The sequence below is a fragment of the Apium graveolens genome, chromosome 3 (assembly GCF_009905375.1).
Source record: "Apium graveolens cultivar Ventura chromosome 3, ASM990537v1, whole genome shotgun sequence".
NCBI lineage: Eukaryota > Viridiplantae > Streptophyta > Magnoliopsida > Apiales > Apiaceae > Apium > Apium graveolens.
The window spans coordinates 19,388,332-19,409,913 of record NC_133649.1 but is presented as its reverse complement, the minus strand read 5'-3'; the positions used below and the strand labels follow the sequence as shown (position 1 = coordinate 19,409,913).

Below are 21,582 nucleotides of genomic sequence, written 5' to 3'. Positions count from 1 at the left end.
ATTGTTCAAAAAATACTCGAAATTTGACTACATGACCCGGCCGAAAAACATCGTCACATTTTACGTTTAGTAAATTTAAATTACAAGTTCAGCAAGAATATCTTATCAATAATGTGAATTTTTTTAATATCTTATGTTAATATAAATTAATATGTTTGAGGTTTTATAGGATCAAGTCAATTGATTATTTATATTAAAATTACTAACTTCACTCGTAACGCATTAATATTTTTGGGATTTGTCCCGATTTTAAGAATATTTGAAATTTGAAATGAGATCTCACTAGATTTGTTAAAACTACGATAATATATTAAATCGATTTATTTTTCATTTTTCACTTTAAAAAAACTAAGTTTTTAAAAAGAATTTTTTTTGATCAGCAATATTCATTGATCAAGATAATATTGTACACATATTTTGAATTATTTTAATACTTTGAATTATTCATATAAAATTTATATCTATACTATATTGTAGCATTTGATTCAATGCATTTTATATTATTCAAGGAAAAAACATATATTGTTCAATAATTTGAAGGAATTAACCAGTTCAACTAATATTTATAAAACTTATCGAACTGAAATTTTTTAATTTTAGAAGAATAATATAAAATATTATCAAATTATTATATGAAGAAATATTAGGATCGTAATGAAAGAAACTTAAAAACGGTTTAAATAACTATATAAATATAATTTTTCTTTCGAATTCTTGAAAAAAATTATGAATATCAATAATAAGTCTTAAAAATATATAATTCATTTTTATGCTACAACCATGATTGATATCCGGTTGCGTAAAAAATAGATATGGATGGTTTGTCAGTGATAATGTGAATACCATATATAAATTATAGCAATTTATTTATTACATAATTTTAATTTTTAAATAATTATAAATGCATGTTATTTAATTGATCAATTATCTCACTAGATGTTAATAATGATTATACATGTACATAAATCAGATATTTAGCATATAAATAATTGAAACCATCATAATTTACTACGAGATGTAACATACAATAATTTACATGCTAACACACACATACCTATAACTTAATCTTACTTTGTTAACATTAGTGTAAATAAAAAACTAACATTTTCCCATATACACATACGTTGAATTTCAAAAACTAATATTTTTCATTAAAATCAACTTTAATATTAATAATAATGTAAATTTTACATTATTGTATATTATGATTGCAAGTCATTCTGACTTCAGTTATGCATTTTTTATCTTTTAAAATTGAGCAAATTAATTGTAAGTTAGTAGTGAACTCAGTAATAATATAGAGCAGTACATATAGTTTATTTAAATAAAATTCAAGATTTTGGTCAATTTTGTATTCAACATATATGTTAATTTGTAGCTTTTTATTTGTAAACATACTAACGACATTCTACAGATTAAGTTTAATCGTTTCGTTTTAAACGTACACTTACTACCCTCTTTATATTCATTCATTAAATATAAAATAACGGGTAAGAAAAATATAATAGAATAATAGTTGAGGGGATATTCACTTCTAAAAGTGAGGAATCATGTTATGGAGGGGGACATGGAGCTTGTTGGAATTTTTTTTATCTCCATTTCTTCAAAGTTTGACTCGAGAGTCTATATAATGATATTGTTGGAGTTCTAGAAAATCATCCGTGCATCGCACGGGTTATTATGTTAGTTTCGTATAGTTCTGAAACTATCCTTTGATACCTTACTAGGGAGTGTTACTTATGATGACTTCGGGAGCGCACACTCTATGATACCTTAGTAAGGGGCGCATTATTGACAGAAATTATGAACTTTTGATACTGTGTCACCAGGTATTTGTGGCATTAGCGATCTGTGAAATTCTATGTCTTATGTCATATGGATTTTGAACAATGATTTTGGTTTTATAAAATTATGATATTTGATCCACTAGTGTAGAATTGTTTTCTTATTACTTACAAATTTTTAGGTGCTTAGCTTTTGGGACATCTTAAAGGTGTACTTGATTTGAGCTTCCTTTGAAATAATATTTTAGTGATTATGTTTGTATTGGAGCTGCGTCTCCCAGGATTTGCTTTATTTTCAGCTTAGTGAATTTATTTCTTTCTCGGATTTTAGAAATTTATGGACAGCTAGAAACTTATTCTTATTATGAATATAATTTGGAGTTTTAGTTTAATATTTAAGTATAATTATTGTCTGAAAAGTCGGGGTATTACAGTTGGTATTTAGAGCCTAGGTTATCTTCCCATAGGCTGCATTTTAGGCTTGACCTGTGAGTTTTGAGTTTAGTTATATGTGTTTCCAAAAATAATTACTTTTATTTTTTGTGTGGTTAAATGTTTTGTGGCTTTCTCGAGACTGAAATATTTTTGGTATCATTAAATGTTTCTGGTATGTTTAAATTTGGGGACCAATTTTTTTTAAGGAGGGTAGAATGTAATAGCCATGATTTTTGTAATTAAATATATATACACTTTTAGGATGTTAATTATTTGGTTAGATAAGAAAATAACATTTTATTATATATATTAGTTATATAATATAAAGACGTGTATTGTTTTTATATTAAAAATATTTATATTCTAGTTATCTAAAATATTCAGTAAGGTTAAAAAAATTATTTTAATTGACGTGTGCATAATTTTAATTTATTATGTAATTATTTTATGACTAGAATTTTAATATTTTTAATATAAAAACAATACACGTCTCTGAATATGAAGCTGAATTTGCCCATTTAGCCAAGTATGCGTCATCTTTGGTTGCAGACGAGGTTAGTAGGGCACGTAGGTTTGAAGAGGGGCTACGAAGTGAGATAAAGAGGCATGTGTCAGCATTTGAACTAAGTAGTTACAAGATGGTTTTGAACAAAGCTTTAGTAGTGGAGAGAGACTTGATGGTAGAGGACGGAAGGAAAGATTTTGAGTCTAAGAAGAGAGCTGAGCCTACAAGTGGATTTAACGAGAATGGATCATCGAAGAAGTTCAACAATCGAGAAAACTTTAATCGTCGTGATTCAAGAGCTAAGCTTTCTTGTTCTAGATGCAGAATGAATCACTTGGATAAGGATTGTCGCTAGAATATTGGGGCAATACTGGGGCCTGCTTTAGCTGTGGGGAGTCTGGGCATAAGATTGCAGAGTGTCCAAAACGCGATACTTTGAATGACAAGGGAAATAGGAACATTGGCACTCTAGTCGCGCTTGGACCAAACTATGGACGTGTGTTTAAGCTTGGATGTGTGTTTAAGCTTCCTACAGAGCCAAACGCAGATTAAGGTACACAATTATTTATAACTTGTGCGGAGCTTGAATATAAATGTTATATATAAGTTCCTTTTTTTAAAAAAAATTGTTTAAATTTGGGACCAAATTTTTTTTAAGGAGACTAGAATGTGATAACAACATTTTTTCTTGGTTAAAACACATATATATATTGGAGTAATTTAAATTGTTTTTGTTATAAAATAAATATTTTATAACATGAATGGCTAAAAAAGAACTTTTAATGGTGTCCAAACTTTTGTAATATATTTTAGTTTTATGACTATATATTTTAAAATATGTGTTGTTACTTTATAAATATATTTATTTAATTAGTGTTTTATGTAACCAAAGACTTCAGTAACAAACTACCTTTACTGGAGATATATATCAGTTTCAAATAATGGTCACATACCATTATTCTAGGAACACGTTGAACTAATTATGTATATAAACTAGGGATTTTTGCCCGCGCTACGCGTTCTAAATAAATTTAAAATTTTTAAAATTAAATAATATAAAGAGAAATGTTTACTTAACTTTTCAGTTGAACATTAACACAACATTACTCTTTTAACGAAAAAAATTACGCGAATATACTTTTTCACATATGTTAAAAAAATATATTTAAGACACTAAGACAACATAATAAATGTAAATTTATGTATATATGTTTTTTACTCAATGTAAACATATTTATAAAAAATAACGAAAAATATATTTATATAGGAAAAAGTTCCTTTATACTGTCGACCCAATTATAAATGTAATAATTTGTTTTTTGAATCTAATGTATATATTTATATGATTATAATTAACTTACAAAATTGGTTAAATTTTATATTGTCATAACTTTTTGTAACACCCAATCTCATTTTTGAATATACAATAATTGAAATAGTACATACATCTTATGACATCAAATTATCATATCAAATATGAATCGAGGGAGTCAATCTTAAGAAGCCAACATTCAACGCGGATGATGGATGCGACGATGACAGGATTTTTGGGCGCACAGACTTGGCTGGATTCTCCCAATACTTTGTTGATTGCAATGTGGACCTAAGATTTTGTTCCTTGAAATAATTTGACAGAATAAGACTTAAGCATCTATTTTAAATCAACTTCATGTCCTGCTTTGTGCAAATGAAACTTAACCAATTAATGTGGAACTTTAATATTAGAAGACACCAATTTATTTGTCAAATTGATACATTCAAGACTTACCACTTACAAATACCTTTATACTAAATAAGTTGTACTGTATATATATGCAATGCACTCTTCAGATTAGAAAACACGTGTATAACAGAATCATACTCAATCATTAATGGACCCAGATAGTCCTGTGGCTAGCAAAATTTATGTCAAGGCAGATTAAGTAACTTAGGAACATACCGCTTCCAGGAGTTTCCTTAAAATTGACGAATATAACTTCTTATTTCCTGCTTCTACTTCAGATAATTATATTAAGTGCTCAAACTGTATTTTCATGTTAAAAATTTCTTTCTCAATGCCAAGATCAATGGCATCAGGCAGCATGTCGACAATGTCTTCCAAGTCATCTTCATTATATACAAAAAATTATCGTCCTCATGTTGCTGGCTGAGCCAGTAGTTATGGAACCATGTCGAGGTTTTCATCAATTGCCACCATTCTGATGAGAAGCCCTTCACTTGACGAAGAGCATCTGGAATAAAGAGTGGGTCATTAAACTTTAATTTATTTTAAAAATATTTTAAAATATACAATTTCATTTATATATTTTGTTATGAATTTATAATTAATTCAATTTAGATAGGTGTCAATATTTTGTTTATGTTTCATTTTGTATCGTTCACCTTTTCAGTCAATAAATATTGTTTACACGATTTTTTCAGTTTATAAATATTGTTTAAGTTTTTTCAGTTAATCAATATTTTTTCACATATATGTTTTCTACATATATTGCTTAAACATATGAAATCGAAATCAATTTTTGTCAATTACTCCTCTAACAATATTTCTGTATATAAATCTCAAATATAAAAAATTAGTTCAATATTACTCGGCGTCGCCTTACGGCGACCCCTCGCAGTTTAAAATTTGAGAAATTGAAAAAATGTAAATACACAATATAAGTTATTTTAAAACCATTGAATTGAAAACTGCAATGTTACATTTCTCTCTCTATATATATATATATTGCTTAAACATATGAATTTGAAATTAGTTTCTGTCAATTACTCTCTAACTGTATTTCTATATATATAACTTAAATATAAAAAAATTAGTTCTATATTACACGCCATCGCCTTACGACGACACCTCGTAGTTTAAAATTTGGAAAATTAAAAAATGAAAGTACTCAATATAAGTTATTTTAAAATAGTTGAATTGAAAACTCCACTGTTACATTTCTACATATATTGCTTACACATGTGAATTCAAAATCATTTTTTGTCAATTACTCTCTAACTGTATTTCTATATATAACACTTAAATGTAAAAAAATAGTGCAATATTACCCGGCGTCGCCTTACGGCGACACCTCGCAGTTTAAAATTTTGAAAATTAAAAGATATTAATACTAATATAAGTTATTTTAATACTGTTGAATTGAAAATCACAATATTTTACCTGAATACATATACAAAACATATAAATTAGTGCATTAAAACAGAAGTCATTATTCTGTTAAAGGAAATTTTTTATTCAAAAGTATTTTAATATTACTGCGACGCCTCGTAGTTTAAACATTATACAATTAAAATATTTCTTTTATCAACACAGATCCATATCAATGCTCTATAATTTGAAAAATGATTCTCCAGTTTTCTAAAAGATTTGCTGGAAGCCTTTTGAACTGTAGATGTCATGAAAATCACAATTTGATTCCAAATAGCTAATGACATGATTGTAAACATATGTGTGTTCTGCAAATGTTTTTAAAAAAAGTTAGCGAAAAACATAGATATGAAACAATATACTATACGTATTCACATACTGATTCTATTCCTGATGCTGAATATGCCACAATATTCTATGTGAATTGTAATCATGGAGAATATAATTGAGAGTTAAGATTGTAATCACATCCTGATTCTAATCCTGATACTGAAAAACCCTGATTCATATCCTGATCCTGATTCATATCCGGTTGCATAAGAAATCAGGATTTCTCAGCATCAAGATTAGAATCAGGATGTTAATATGCAGAGTATGCTTCAATAGATGTGAGAAATGGTACGAATGCAACTGATACAATTAAATTACACTTCACAGTCCAACTGAATAAGATTGTGCCTGACTGCCTCCCCACGGTTATTCCTTGATATCCACATTCTTGTCGCTCGAACCTTCAATGTCCAAGCTACTTGAGTAACATCCAGAGCGGACAAATGTTGATGGTCGTCCATATCTGAATGCAAGAAAAGGAGAAACTTAATAAATTACTATGGAACTTTAATATATATTTGAGGAAATCAAAATTGTGTACCTCTATTACCTTCTTTTGATGTTTGAGTATAGGTTGAGAGCCCAAACATTTGAATATATAGTACAGTTAAACGAAATTGAATATGGTAGAGTTGCATAATCTTTTTAACTTTTAAATAGATATACACTATTTTGATTGATTAGTTGACTGAGAGATTGTGTAGCCATAATATTCTCTGTAAATTGTAGTCATGGAGAATCTAATTGAAAGTTAAGATTGTAATCACATCCTGATTTTAATCATGATGCTAACAAACCCTGATTCATATCCTGATGAAGGAGAAATCCACGAACATATCCTGATCTTGATTCATATCCTATTGCAGAAGAAATCAGGATTTCTCATAATCAGGAATAAAATTAGGATGTTAATATGCAGAGTATGCGCCAATAGATGTGAACAATGGTAACTGATATAATTAAATCACGCCTCACAGTCCAACAGAATAAGATTGTGCCTGACTGCCTCCCCACGGTTATTCCTTGATATCCACATTCTTGTCGCTCGAACCTTCAATGTCCAAGCTACTTGAGTAGCATCCAAAGCGGAAAAATACTGATGGTCGTTCATATCTGAATGCAAGAAGTGGAGAAACTTAATAAATTAATATGGAACTTCAATGTATATTTGAGAAAATCAAGAATGTGTATCTCTATTATGTTCTTCTGATGTTTGAGTATAGGTTGAGAGCCCAAACATGTGAATATATAGTACAGTTAAACGAAGTTGATTATGGTAGAGTTGCATAATATTTTTAATTTTTAAACAGATATGCACTATTTTTATTGATTAATTGACTGAGAGTTTGTGTATCCACAATATTCTCTGTGAATTGTAATCACAGAGAATATAATTGAGAGTTTAGAAAACTTGCTTCATGAATATTATGTCTAACACAGTAAGAAATGGAACAATATAACCGGTCACGTGTAACTTGCATTTGAGGGTGATGAAAGTGATATAGGTATAAAAATACGCACCTCGATAGCATAATCACCCGGATAGAAAGCATATTCATTAGTTCCCCTTAGAAAAATTAAATTCTGAAAATTTATAAGATATGTTGTATTTAAACTTGCCACTAATAATGTCAAAATAAAAAATAGAAGAATAACTAATAAAAAAATAATGTAGGATGTGTATTAGTGATACCATATTTTTTCACTCCCATATGCTTGAGCAGTGTGTGATGATTACCAAATTGTTTAGATAACCAAATTTCTTGTGGTGAGTCAAAATCCCCTTCAACATGCTTGAAACTGATATCATGTTTAAGATTTTCACATACATCTAAGATTACCCGTGCATGAAGCATCATACACAAAATAATATTGACGAAATTGCAACAATAACCAAATATCTACATAAACAAATGTAGTATATGCACTTGGTTTCGATATTAACCTTATAACCTACTTTAGTTAGATTATAAAAGAAGATGAGCGCTCTAACAAAAAATATGACGTTATCAAATGCCAATCAGGTTTAAAAACGACACAAATGACATAGAATACTATAAGGATGGTTGAAATACCCGTCGACACAAATTTTAATTCTCCAACATGACTTCTTTTTCTTGATCCAAACTATTGAAAATGTAAATTTGTACATTTTCTCTTGACTGGTCCAATAGCTCCTTAAATAATTTCCCCTGAAATGATTCAACAATTATGCTATGAAAAACTATCTTTCTACCTAAACCTTTCATTCATAGACACCGGGATAGAGTTAATAATATAAGGTAACCTTCATCAAATATGTAAGCAACAACTATGGACATGGATGTAAACAAATTATGTGGACACATATATATTAGTAGAAAAAATTATACAAAAAGAGCGTAGCCTAAATAATAAAGTAGATATTATTATTTAGAAATAGCATATGGACAAACCTTATAATGTGAGAGATAAGATGATAGCCACCTTAAATTGACGCCACCAATTTTAAACATTATAAAATAATTCTTCAAAAAAAAAAATTAAAATATTTATTTTCTCGACAGTTTGATGTAAAAAAATTTAAAATTACAAAAATTACCTTAATTGTCAAAAGGTAAATATATACTATAGATAAATGAAAATTATATAGTTATATTAAAAAAAGATGAATTTTTATTTACAATTTAGTTCAATATTACTCGGCGTCGCCCTTACGGCGACACCTCGCACTTTAAACTTTGAAAATAAATGTAAATACGCTACAAAAATTATTTTAAAATATGTTAATTGACAATCACTATATTATATTTGATGTATACAATTTGCAAAAGTAAAACATTAGTGCATTTAAATTATTTTGCAACGAAAATGTTTTATTAAAAATTCATTTTAATATTACTGGTAGCCACCTTAAACCGACACTTCCAATTTTAAATATTATCAAATTAATTCTTCAAAAAAAAGATAATAAAATTAAAATATTTCTTTTCTCGATATAGTTTGATGAAAAAAAATTTAAAATTACAAAAATTACATTAATTGTCAAAAGGTAAATATATACTATAGAAAAATGAAAATTGTATAGTTATATTCAAAATAACTGAATTTTGATATACAATTTAGTTCAATATCACTCGGCATCGCCTTACGGCGACACCTCGTACTTTAAACTTTGAAAAAATAAATATAAATACTCTACATAAATTATTTTAAAATATGTTAATTGACAACTATTATGTTATATTTGATGTATGCAATTTGCAAAAATATACATTAGTGCATTAAATTTATTTTGCAATGATTTTTTTTATTAAAAGTTCATTTTAATATTACTGATAGCCACCTTAAACTAAAACCTCCAATTTTAAATATTATAAAATTAATTCTTCGAAAAAAAAGATAATAAAATTAAGATATTTCTTTTCTCGATACAGTTTGATGTAAAAAGTTTTAAAATTACATAAATTACATTAATTTTCAAAAGGTAAATATATACTATAGACAAATGAAAATTATATAGTTATATTCAAAATAGGTGAATTTTGGTATATAATTTGGTTCAATATCACTCAGCGTCGCACACCTCGCACTTTAAACTTTAGAAATAAATATAAATACTCTACAAAAGTTATTTTTAAATATGTTAATTGACAACCACTTTGTGATATATGATGTATACAATTTGTAAACAATTTGCAAAAGTAAAATATTAGTGCATTAAAATTATTTTGCAACAAAAACTTTTTATTAATTTTTTTAATATAATTGATAGCCACCTTAAACTGACTCTTCCAATTTTAAACATTAAAAAATTAATTCTTCAAGAAAAAGATAATAAAATTAAAATGTTTCTTTTCTCGACACAATTTGATGTAAAAAAAATTAAAATTACAAAAATTATATTAATTGTCAAAAGGTATACATATGTTATAGACAAATGAAAATTATATAGTTATATTCAAAATAGCTGAATTTGATATACAATTTAGTCAATATCGAGTGTCGCCGACACCTCCCACTTTAAACTTTGAAAAAATAAATATAAATAATCTACATAACTTATTTTATATTATGTTAATTGACAACTATTATGTTATATTTGATGTATACAATTTGCAAAAGTATATTGTTATGGATTAAAAACTAATATATATAATTGCTGTATATATTACTAAGGAACGTGAGCTCAAGGCCTTTAATGGTTGCTCTCGTGTTTCGTAGCTTAACTCTGCCTTTACGAGATGCCTACGTATCTCTGTGAATTAGAAAATCAAGCCAAAAAACGTAGTTCTGATCTGTGGGGTGAGGCCCCTTATATAGATGTGGGAGTCCTTGAATTGGATTCGGTATAGGAGACTTGGTAGCCAAGTCTCAGAATTAGAATGGACTTTGGAGTCCTAAATAGTAGGAAACTGATTCCTTATCCTTCTAGTCCCTTTGAGGCTAATCTGCAAGGATTTATGTCCTTATCGGGACTATTCTCAATAGCTGATTTTTTCCTTATTAATTAATTACGAAATTAATTAATATTCAGGGTTTTTGGGCCTTCTTTGTTCTATCAGGCCTGATCTGGTCCATCAGGCCTGATCACTGTGTTAACCTTTTTGGTCTGAATGTCATACATCTCCTTATTGGGCCTAGCAGCCCAAATTATGTATAATTAATGTAATATTTAATTAATGTAATACTTCTTGAATTCCTCATTATTGAATTGTGTCCCATTGTCAGTGACTAGGATGCGGGGAATTCCATACCGGCACATAATACTTTTCCACAGGAATTGTGCAACCTGCTTAGTTGTGATCTTGGCCAAGGGTTTGGCTTCAATCCACTTGGTAAAATAATCAATGGCCACAATCAGAAACTTCCTTTGTGTCGTGGCCATGGAGAAAGACCCTAATATATCCATTCCCCACATAACAAAGGGGATGAGCGAGTTGATGGAAGTCAGCATCTCGGGGGGTTGTCTAACAACTGGTGCGTGCTTCTGACAACGGACACATTTTTTCACATATTCTTTGGCATCGGCCATCATTTCTGGCCAATAGAAGCCTAAACGGCTTATCTTATGAGCCAAAGCCCTGCCCCCCAAGTGTTGCCCACATATGCCTTCATGTACTTCTTCAAGAGCCAAGCGAGCCTCATCAGGCCTGAGACATCTTAAGTAGGGAACCACGAAAGATCTCTTATACAGAATTCCATCTATCAAAGAGTATCTTAGTGCTCGAACAACCAATTTTCGCACTTCAGTAGCATCGTTTGGTAACCATCCGGTTTGAATGTGAGCCTTAATGGGATCAATCCATGACGTCCCCAGGCCTATAGGAGCTACAAGCTTAACATCAATGCTCCGTGTTTTCAAAACGCGATAGTATACACTTCCAGAGCTTTCTTCCATTTCAGACGAAGCAAACATTGACAACACATCTGCCTTAGCATTTTCCTCCCTTGGAATGTGCTCAACATGGCATTCATCAAATTGGGTCATCACAGCCCTTACCAGGAGGACATACTTAGCCATTGTATCATCCCTTGCCTCAAACTCTCCCTTCACCTGGGATATGACCAACTTCAAGTCTCCACAGACTTTTAAGTTCTTTACTCTAAGTGTCTCTGCTAAGCCAAGACCAGCTATCAGAACTTCATATTCTGCCTCATTGTTTGTGGTTGGGAAGTCTAACTCATGGCATACTCAATTAAGAACCCATCAGGGCTTTGTAAAACCAAACCTGCTCCACTTGAATTTGTTTTTGATGCTCCATTAAAATAGAGAACCCAGTATTCTTTTTTCTTATTAACCTTCTCTTTATCCCCCTTATCAACTTCCTTGTCTTGAGGTATGTTATCTTCCTGCCCCCCGACTTCTTGGTTGGGTATGGTACATTCCACCACGAAGTTAGCTAATGCCTGGGCTTTTATTGTCATTTTTGGCTTATACTTAAGGTCGAACTCTCCCAGCTCTATTGCCCACTTGATCAATCTCCCTCTAGCCTTGGGACTGTGAATGATATTTCTCAGGGTCTGATTCGTTAGCACCTCAATTTGATGAGCCTGAAAGTAAGGTCTTAACTTTCTCGAAGCCATTACCAAGGCTAGAGCAAATTTGTCAATAGTTGAATAATTCAACTCAGCTCCATGCAGAATTTTGCTGACATAGTATACGGGTTTCTGGACTTTCAGTTTCTCCTTAACCAATACAGCGCTTAGGGCACTCTCTGAAACAACTAAGTACAAGAATAAAACTTCATTCAAACTGGCTTGGCCAACAACGGGGCCTGCGCCATATATTTCTTCAATTCTTCGAAAGCCTTCTGGTTTTCCTCACTCCATACAAAGTCCTTAATGTTTTTTAGTGACTTGAAGAATGACAGACACTTGTCTCCTGACTTGGAGATAAATCGTCCCAGCGCAGCAACCCTTCCCGTGAGCTTCTGAACATCCTTGATAGTTTTTGGTGGTTCCATGTCCAGGATTGCCTTTATTTTATCGGGGTTAGCCTCGATCCCTCTCTTGGAGACCATCAATCCCAAAAAATTTCCAGATCCTACTCCGAATGCACACTTTGTAGGATTTAACATCATTTTGTGGTACCTCGGGACCTCAAAAGCTTCCCTTAAATGGGCTATATGATCAGTCTTTACTAGACTCTTGACTAACATGTCATCAACATAGACTTCCATAGTCTTGCCAATAAGATCCTTAAAAATTTTGTTTACCAACCTTTGATAGGTGGCTCCTGCGTTCTTGAGACCAGACGCCATAACAAGATAACAATAAACACCAAAGTCAGTGATGAATGATACCTTTGGAATGTCATCCTTGTGTATCTTGATATGATTGTATCCACTAAGTCCATCCATGAAGCTCAGCATTTCATGCCCAGCAGTGACATCTATCAAAGTATCGATCCTTGGTAACGGAAAACAGTCCTTAGGACAGGCGTCATTTAGATCAGTGAAGTCCACACACATCCTCCATTTTCCATTAGCCTTCTTCACCATTACAGGGTTTGCTAACCACTCTGGAAATTGAATCTCCTCAATGAAACCAGCCTCCAAGAGCTTCTTCACTTCCTGTTTTATAGCTTCTTACCTTACTGGAGCAAAACTTCTTTTCTTTTGTTTTACCGTCTTCCGGTTTGGGTCCACATTCAGCTTGTGAGTAATCAGTTCCGGGTCTATGCCTGGCATATCAACTGCTGACCATGCAAACACATCACTATTTTCTTGCAAAAATCTCACCAATTTCCCTCTAAGGGGCTCATCTAATGTGGCTCCAATGAAAGTCATCCTCTCATGATTCTTGGGGTCTAAAGGAATCGACACCAAGTCTTCTGCTGGATTTCCTCTCTTCTCATCATTTTCTCGGACATCCATATCTTCAATAGGAAGAACCTGCCCCCCAACTCCATATGCCCTCAGAAAGGCTACATAACAGCTTCTAGCCATTTTTTGATCTCCTCTCTCTTCTCCAATCCCGTTCCGGGTGGGAAACTTCATAACTGAATGGTAGGAAGAAGGGATTGCCTTGAAGGCATGTATCCCTGTTCTTCTCATGATAGCATTATAAGTTGAACTAGCCTTTATCACCACAAAGTCCAACATCTGTGTTGCTTGCCTTGGTTCCTGACCTATGGTGGTTGGCAAATTGATTATCCCTTCCACAGGACATTCCACTCCCATAAATCCATATATTGGCATGTCGGTTGGGGTCAATTGGGAGTCGTTATACCCCATCCTTAGAAAGGCGTCATGGAGTAAAATATCCACTGAAGCACCATTATCCACAAGGACCCTCTTGACCGAGCTATTTCCTATTATCGGTGTTATGACTAGCGGTTCGTCATGAGAAAATTTCACACCCTCTAGGTCAGAATCATCAAAAGCCAATGTTACTTCTGTCCTGGCCCTCTTCGGGGCTTCTTCGACAATATGCATAACCTCTCTAGTATATGCTTTTCTGGAGTTTTTGGACAATCCAGCAGCAGTTGGTCCTCCAAAGATTGTGTTTATCACAGGCCCTCGAGGTCGTGGCCCTCCATAAATTGTGTTTATAACCGGTCCTCTAGGCTGGGGATTCCGCCCCTGATCGTCTTGGTCCCTCCTACCATTTTCAAAGTTATTCCTTCCACTATTATTTCTATCTCCTCCTTCTCCAGTGTATTTGCTCAATCTTCCTTTTCAAATGAGGAATTCAATTTCATCTTTCAGCTGCCTACACTCATCGGTGTCATGACCAACATCTTTGTGAAATCTGCAATACTTGCTCTTATCTAGCTTGGCAGGATCAGCCTTCGAGGGCTTAGGCCAACGAATATCTCGATCTTTCTCGATTTCCATCAAGATCTGGCTTCTAGGAGCATTCAGCTTAGCGTACTCGGTGAACTTTTGCCCATGTCCTCCCTTCTTGGGGGTTGAATCAGGGTTTTGCTCGGTTCTAGGATACTTGTCCTTAGCGATATACTCCAGATCAGTTTTCCGCTTCTTGCCTCCAGTGGGCTCGTTACTTACTACGGTCTTCCTCATGCTTTCTTCAACCTTGATATACTTCCCTGCCCTATCCTGGAGCTGCAACATGCTTTCAGGGGGACGTTTGGCCAAGGACATCTTAAAAAACTCATCCCTAGTTCCTTGTTGCAGTGCTATCATGACTACCTTATCATTAAGGTCTGGGACTTTTAAAGCCTCCTTTGTGAAACGATTCAGGTAATCTCTCAAGGATTCCTTTGTTTCCTGCACAATGCTCATAAGAGATGCTGAACTTTTCTCATGAACTCTCCCACTGATGAATTGCTTAATAAAAGCCTGACTTAATTCTCTGAACGACCCAATAGAGTTTGGGGGCAAGCGACTATACCACCTTTGAGCCATACCCCACAAGGTTTGAGGAAAGGCCCGACACTTAATAGCATCATTCACGGGCTGCAACAGCAGTGCATTAGAGAATGTTCTAACATGATTAACGGGATCTCCCGTGCCGTCATAAGCTTTTATAGTTGGCATCTTGAACTTCCTTGAGATATGGGCATTCATTATATCTTCAGTGAAGGGTGGAGTAGGATCATCAGGATCCCCAAGGGGAAGAAGATTGCTTGGATCAGCCCTTGAAACAACAACCCTTCTCTGCACTGGACCATCCAGGTCTATGATGGGAGGAAGATTTCTCCCCTAGGAGGTACTGGGGGTCTGGTGGTCTGGTGCGCCTCCAGGTCGCGCCTCAGCCTTTGAATCTTAGACTCGTGAGCCCTGATTCTTTCCTGCACTTCTTGGGGATTCGTCCCTTGGGTGCTTTGAGGGCGTTGGCTACCATCAGCCATCGACTCTTTGCCAGCACGTCTCCTTCTTGGGGCTACTTCATCATCCGAAGATTCAGAGTCTCTCTCAGTGTAAGGACCAGAAAATTCCTGATCCTTACTAATATATATAATTGTTGTATTTATTACTAAGGAACGTGAGCTCAAGGCCTTTAATGGTTGCTCTCGTGTTTCGTAGCTTAACTCTGCCTTTACGAGATGCCTACGTATCTCTGTGAATTAGAGAATCAAGCCAAAAAACGTAGTTCTGATCTGTGGGGTGAGGCCCCTTATATAAATGTGGGAGTCCTTGAATTGGACTTGGTATAGGAGACTTGGTAGTCAAGTTTCAGAATTAGAATGGACTTTGGAGTCCTAAATTGTAGGAAACTGATTCCTTATCCTTCTAGGTCCCTTTGAGGCTAATCTGCAAGGATTTATGTCCTTATCGGGACTCTTCTCAATAGCTGATTTTTCCCTTATTAATTAATTACGAAATTAATTAATATTCAGGGTTTTTGGGCCTTCTTTGTTCCATCAGGCCTGATCTGGTCCATCAGGCCTGATCACTGTGTTAACCTTTTTGGTCTGAATGTCATACATCTCGTTATTGGGTCTAGCAACCCAAATTATGTATAATTAATGTAATATTTAATTACACAATCAGGATTTATTTATTCCTATCATATATATTAGTGCATTAAAATTATTTTGCAACGTAAACTTTTTATTAAAATTCATTTCAATATTACTGATAGCCACCTTAAACTCACACCTCCAATTTTAAACATTATAAAATTAATTATTCAAAAAAAATAATAAAATCAAAATATTTATTTTCTCGACACGGTAAGATATAAAAAAAATATAAAATTATATAAATTACATTAATTGTCAAAAGGTAAATATATACTATTGACATATGAAAATTATATAGGTATATTCAAAATAGCTGAATTTTGATATACAGTTTAGTTCAATATTACTCGCGTCACCTTAGGGTGACGCCTCACACTTTAAACTTTGAAAAAAAAATACACTACATAAGTTATTTTAAATATATTAATTGACAACCACTATGTTATATTAAATGTATACAATTTACAAAAGTAAACATTAGTGCATTAAAATTATTTTTCTAACAGATTTTTTTATTAAAATTCATTTTAATATTATTGATATCCACCTTACATTGACACCTCCTGTTTTAAGCATTATAAAATTAATTCTTGGAAAAAAATTATAAAATGAAAATATTCTTTTCTCGACATAGTTTGCTGTAAAAAAATTAAAATTACATAAAATATAACAATAATTTTGCAATGCAGATAAATATAATTCTTCGAAAATGTAAACTGTTTATGCATATATTTTGAAATGCATAAAAATGTCACATAAATATCACAATGTCTCTTTTTTAAATTTTTGGAGATTTTCATTAATTCATTCAATATTTGAGATTTTAATATCAAAAGATAATTGACCTTAAAAATAATTATTACATAAGGTTACATAATTTATCCAAACTTTTCATAGTTTAATATTGCACTTTTATCTTCATAATATTTTTTTACACAATTTGAATGAAATTAATAATTTTATTAGTTAATTACAATAAAAAGTATGCATATAAACTAAATTTATTATTTATATACTATGATACTTTTAATATGATTTTTTCAATAAAATTTAAAATGAATAAACTTGTACTAAATTTATTATTTTTATACTACCCAATTTCCGTAACTATAAAACGTACATTTTTTTATAAAGTCAATTGATATATTAAAATAGAACACAGCAAGTCCTGATAGTTCAAACCTGACGAAGAAGACATTAATATATTTATTAAATATAGCATGCATTCTTACATATTCTTGGACCAAATATACTAAAAAAGAACCAACTGGCTATTTACTTTACTCTTACAATCTTACATTACTTAACTTGGACATAATTTAGAAAATTGAAGTTCACTAAGCAACAGACTACAAATTAGCAAAAATCAACGACGCTAACACTGAAATATGGCATTACAGTTAAACTTCAATTCATTCCTCCAGCATTAGCTTCTTCAATCATTGCCAATTGCAGCAGCACTTCTTTGCATGATACATGATATAATGTGCAATATCAATGCAACTTAATAGTATTAACTGCAGCAGTCCTAGTACTTTCCTCCTTTTTAGTTGGAGAAATAATAAGAGCTACAAGAGCAAAATCACTTCTCCAAAATCTGAAAAATAAGAGTCAAATATACAATTTTAAGATCAAAGTTGCATTCAGTTATCATATCAGAAGACAAATTGCATACCTTGATTTAAGATAATGTTTTTTTACCATATGTATGGATTTGGTGATCGAATGTTTCATAAGGTGCGACTCCCTGTTGTCAGTCCATAATTTGAAGAAAAGTTCATTAAAAACATAATAAAAGAAAGAGAAGATACTTAAGTAAATGAAAACTTCTCAGATAATAATATCTTTCTTTTAAGTTTATATGAGAAATAAGACATACAGTTTGGTGCGAGTGGGATGTCTTGCTGCTAGAACATGGTGATTCTGAAGTGTAAGCCTGATGTGCACATGCCCGGGCCTGAATTCTGGTCGTCGCTTGCATCAGCTGGAGCATATGTGTACTCTGCTTTCTCACAATGTGGCCTCTTACTCACGCTTGGAGTTTCACCAATACTTTTAGTGCATTCCATGTTTTTCTTGCCTATAGTACAACCGCGGACAAACTCATAATCAACATATAGGACTCAGCACTAACCAACACAAGAACACCAGCCATATAAAAAGTAAAAATTATTGAATTAATTATGTTATTTTTTAGGCATTGGTAGATTATAGGAAACATTGCAAGAGGGATTAAGTTTGTTGTACATCATGTTCAAACATCAAAAAACTTGCATACAATCACATAAATAGATTAAGCTATATGTTTTTCATCACGGCTAGTGGATGTATGAGATCATTACATAATCTTTGATCAAGAAGTGCAAATTACTGCGAAATTAAGATACGGTTTCAAGACCAAACTGCTAAGGCGTCAACAAAATGTTAAGGCAAAAATAGAAGTGAATTGATAAAATAACAGAAGGCATGCACATAAATATTATGCAGCCAGTCACCATGTCTGCATGATACAATCTTATTAATTTAACAATCCATATTTACATTATTTACATGCACTTGCATTATGTACTTCGAGTGGAATATCTAGATACTTTGGTTATTAGCCATGAAACTAATTTATTAACAATTGTTATTGTAAAACAATTCAAGTACAATAGTAGAAATTTCCTAGCTGATGGTATTAAATTTTTAATAAACAGAGTTGAAAGTATCTTACCTGGTGAAAACTCTTCCAAGAGCTCTGTAGCATGGCCTCAAAGGAAGTGAAGCATCAGAAGCAGTGGTTTCTTTCATATTAAAAAATTTGATGTTAGACAGAATCATCTTATATTAGTATATAACATTGGTACACACCATTAGTGTACAAACTGTATGTTAAAACAAAATAATGTGTGAATTATAAAGCTAACAGATACACTAATTCACGACATTATAACCACTCTTGCATGATTAATCAACACATCATCCCAAGCTGCACAAATAAAAAATAACATATAAAATTAATACGTTCAGAAGTATAACTTTGAATTTTCTATAAGACTAAAAGTACAGAGCAAGTTATTTTGAAATCAAAATATATTGTAAGATTGAAAACTATAGATCACGTGATGATATACTTCACGGTTAAATTTTGTTTAGAAGTTTAGAGGATTGTGGTAAAAACCTGTAATAAAATTTCTAAATGTACCAAAGCATTTAACCTGCAATAAATTTCAACAAAATTAAAAGCCTCAAATTCATTTAGTCAAACCTGATTTGAGCATTTAGTCAAACACGTAACATGTGAAATCTCAAGACTCAAATAAAAAGCCTCAAAATAAAAGATTCAAGAACTCTCAAAGAAAGTCAAATATTTTTCTTAAAATATAACAAACAAATAATGGATTTGCAGATAAATATGTACAAACATGTATTAATAAATTGCAGGAAGAGGAAGAAATATAAAAACAAAAATTAATAAATAAATAAATAAATAAGATTTACATGTTTGAAATTTGAAATCAAACAATTAGCGTACAAACAGTTAGTCTACAAACTCGCATGTAAAATTAAAATTTAGTAATTCTTGGAGTTGTTAATCACACACATTCATCAATCTGCAAAACTCAATCCACAAATTTAAAAAAACATATAATTGGTATAATAAAAACACATACCTCCGTTCACAATTTTGTAACCACTGTTGCATAATTTATCAACATATCAATCTCCTGTGCAAACCAAAACAAATCTAACTAAAGAATATCTATATAAAAATTTAAAATCAATACATTTAGCCAATATTTAAATCACAAAAAAGATAGATTATGGAGACGAAGAAAAAGAAAACCTTAAACTATAACAATCAGTAAATTTGTTCTATGCATTTTATCAAACACGCAATGACATTTATATCAATTATAGAGCAATTTTACAAATATCTCATATGCATCTAAAGAAAGTTACCTCAAAATCAATAGGAACTACAACATTAACACAAGTCTCTTATATGCATCAATTTAAAGACATAGATGCAGTTATTAATCTTCGATTTTGCTGAGAACTTTCACATCTTCTGCAAGATACACGTTTTCGGCTACAAATATGAAAAATTCACCAATTTAAAACTTGTTAGTTCAAAATATTTAAAATCATATACAACAAAACTAAGTTATACCAAGGTAACAACAATAAATTAAAAGAAAAGAGAATGAACAAATCAAGAAGTAACAAAAAAATCAAAGAAAATAGGATACATAAAAATGGGAGAGAGAAAACTTAATTTAAGATAGCACTCCTTATATAGGAAAAAAGGGTCTCAAGTAGCCTCAGCTACCGAGAAGTGCAACTTTGCAACATTGTTCTTTAGAAAATTACAAATACAAATCAACTTTACTAACCGTGTAAAGAGAGAATACGAATTTCACCTTCTTTACCATACTTCTTTTTTCCTTTATCGTGATGCTTGACATGGTATCTCCATTGTGATAGCATAATTAGAAAACAAATTACAAATCAAGATATAATTTCAAAATTATAAGTACCAACAACGAATGTGGACAAAAACACGAGGACAAACATATATTAGCATAAAATTTAGACAAAAAACATACAATTTGTATAATAAAAACACATACCTCCGTTCATGATTTAAAACAATTAAATTCACAAAACTTATTGCATAAAATACGTATCTACTCTAAAACACATACAAACACTTAAAACAAATACAAATAGTTGAAATTCTCTAAGAATTTTAATCAAACAGTTGGTCTACGAACCTTTTGTAAGATTAAAAGTGAGAATTCTTGTGACTGCTTTTTATCTCGCATTCATCATCTTGTAAAACATGAAAATCAAACGAAACCAGATGAGAATTTGCATGTAACCTGCAAAAAAGAGAGGGAGATGAATGAGATTCTGAGATTTGAAAGTTGTGTGAAGAAAACTAATTGATTATACGTGTGTTTGAATTTGTGTATGTGTATATATCAATCTAATCTAATTCAACTGAATGCACAAATCAAGTTAGATATAAATTAGTGATAGTTTCTATAAATAAGTAATTTGTGATTCAAAATTCAAAAATGTTACAAATAAAGGAGTATTGGTTAACAAATAATGAGTGATATGAGAAAATCATGGTAATATCTTAATTTGAATTTGAATTTAAAAAAATATCCTTATGAGAAAATTATGCATGATTTGATTTTTTTAAAATTATTTTCCATAGATAGATGGATTTTGAAATTCAAAAATAGGTAAATAGTAATTAAGATGGGTCAATTAAACCTAATTGGATAGTCCATGGATGTAGCAAAATATATAGGATTTGGGTCATGGGTAAATTTATTTACCCATGGGTAAAATAAGTAGTAGTCATTAAGATATATAGATATACGTATTTGTTTGACTTATATCTTTGTACAGGTTTTTCTTAAAAAGGTATCTCTTATTCTATTTCTTACGAGTTTCTCGTCTTCTTCAA

The 21,582-nt window shown here is 31.5% G+C and overlaps 1 long non-coding RNA gene across 1 annotated transcript; it reads right to left on the bottom strand.

Annotated features, from left to right (window-relative positions):
* Positions 1-17,365: 17,365 nt before the first annotated feature.
* Positions 17,366-21,026, bottom strand: LOC141710620 (uncharacterized). The gene is made up of 8 exons (XR_012570980.1): positions 20,876-21,026; positions 20,495-20,571; positions 20,061-20,190; positions 19,772-19,825; positions 18,832-18,901; positions 17,995-18,195; positions 17,791-17,862; positions 17,366-17,712 (listed from the first exon to the last, which is right to left on the bottom strand). It is a non-coding gene; the product is annotated as an uncharacterized LOC141710620 (long non-coding RNA).
* Between the last annotated feature and the right edge of the window lie 556 nt (positions 21,027-21,582).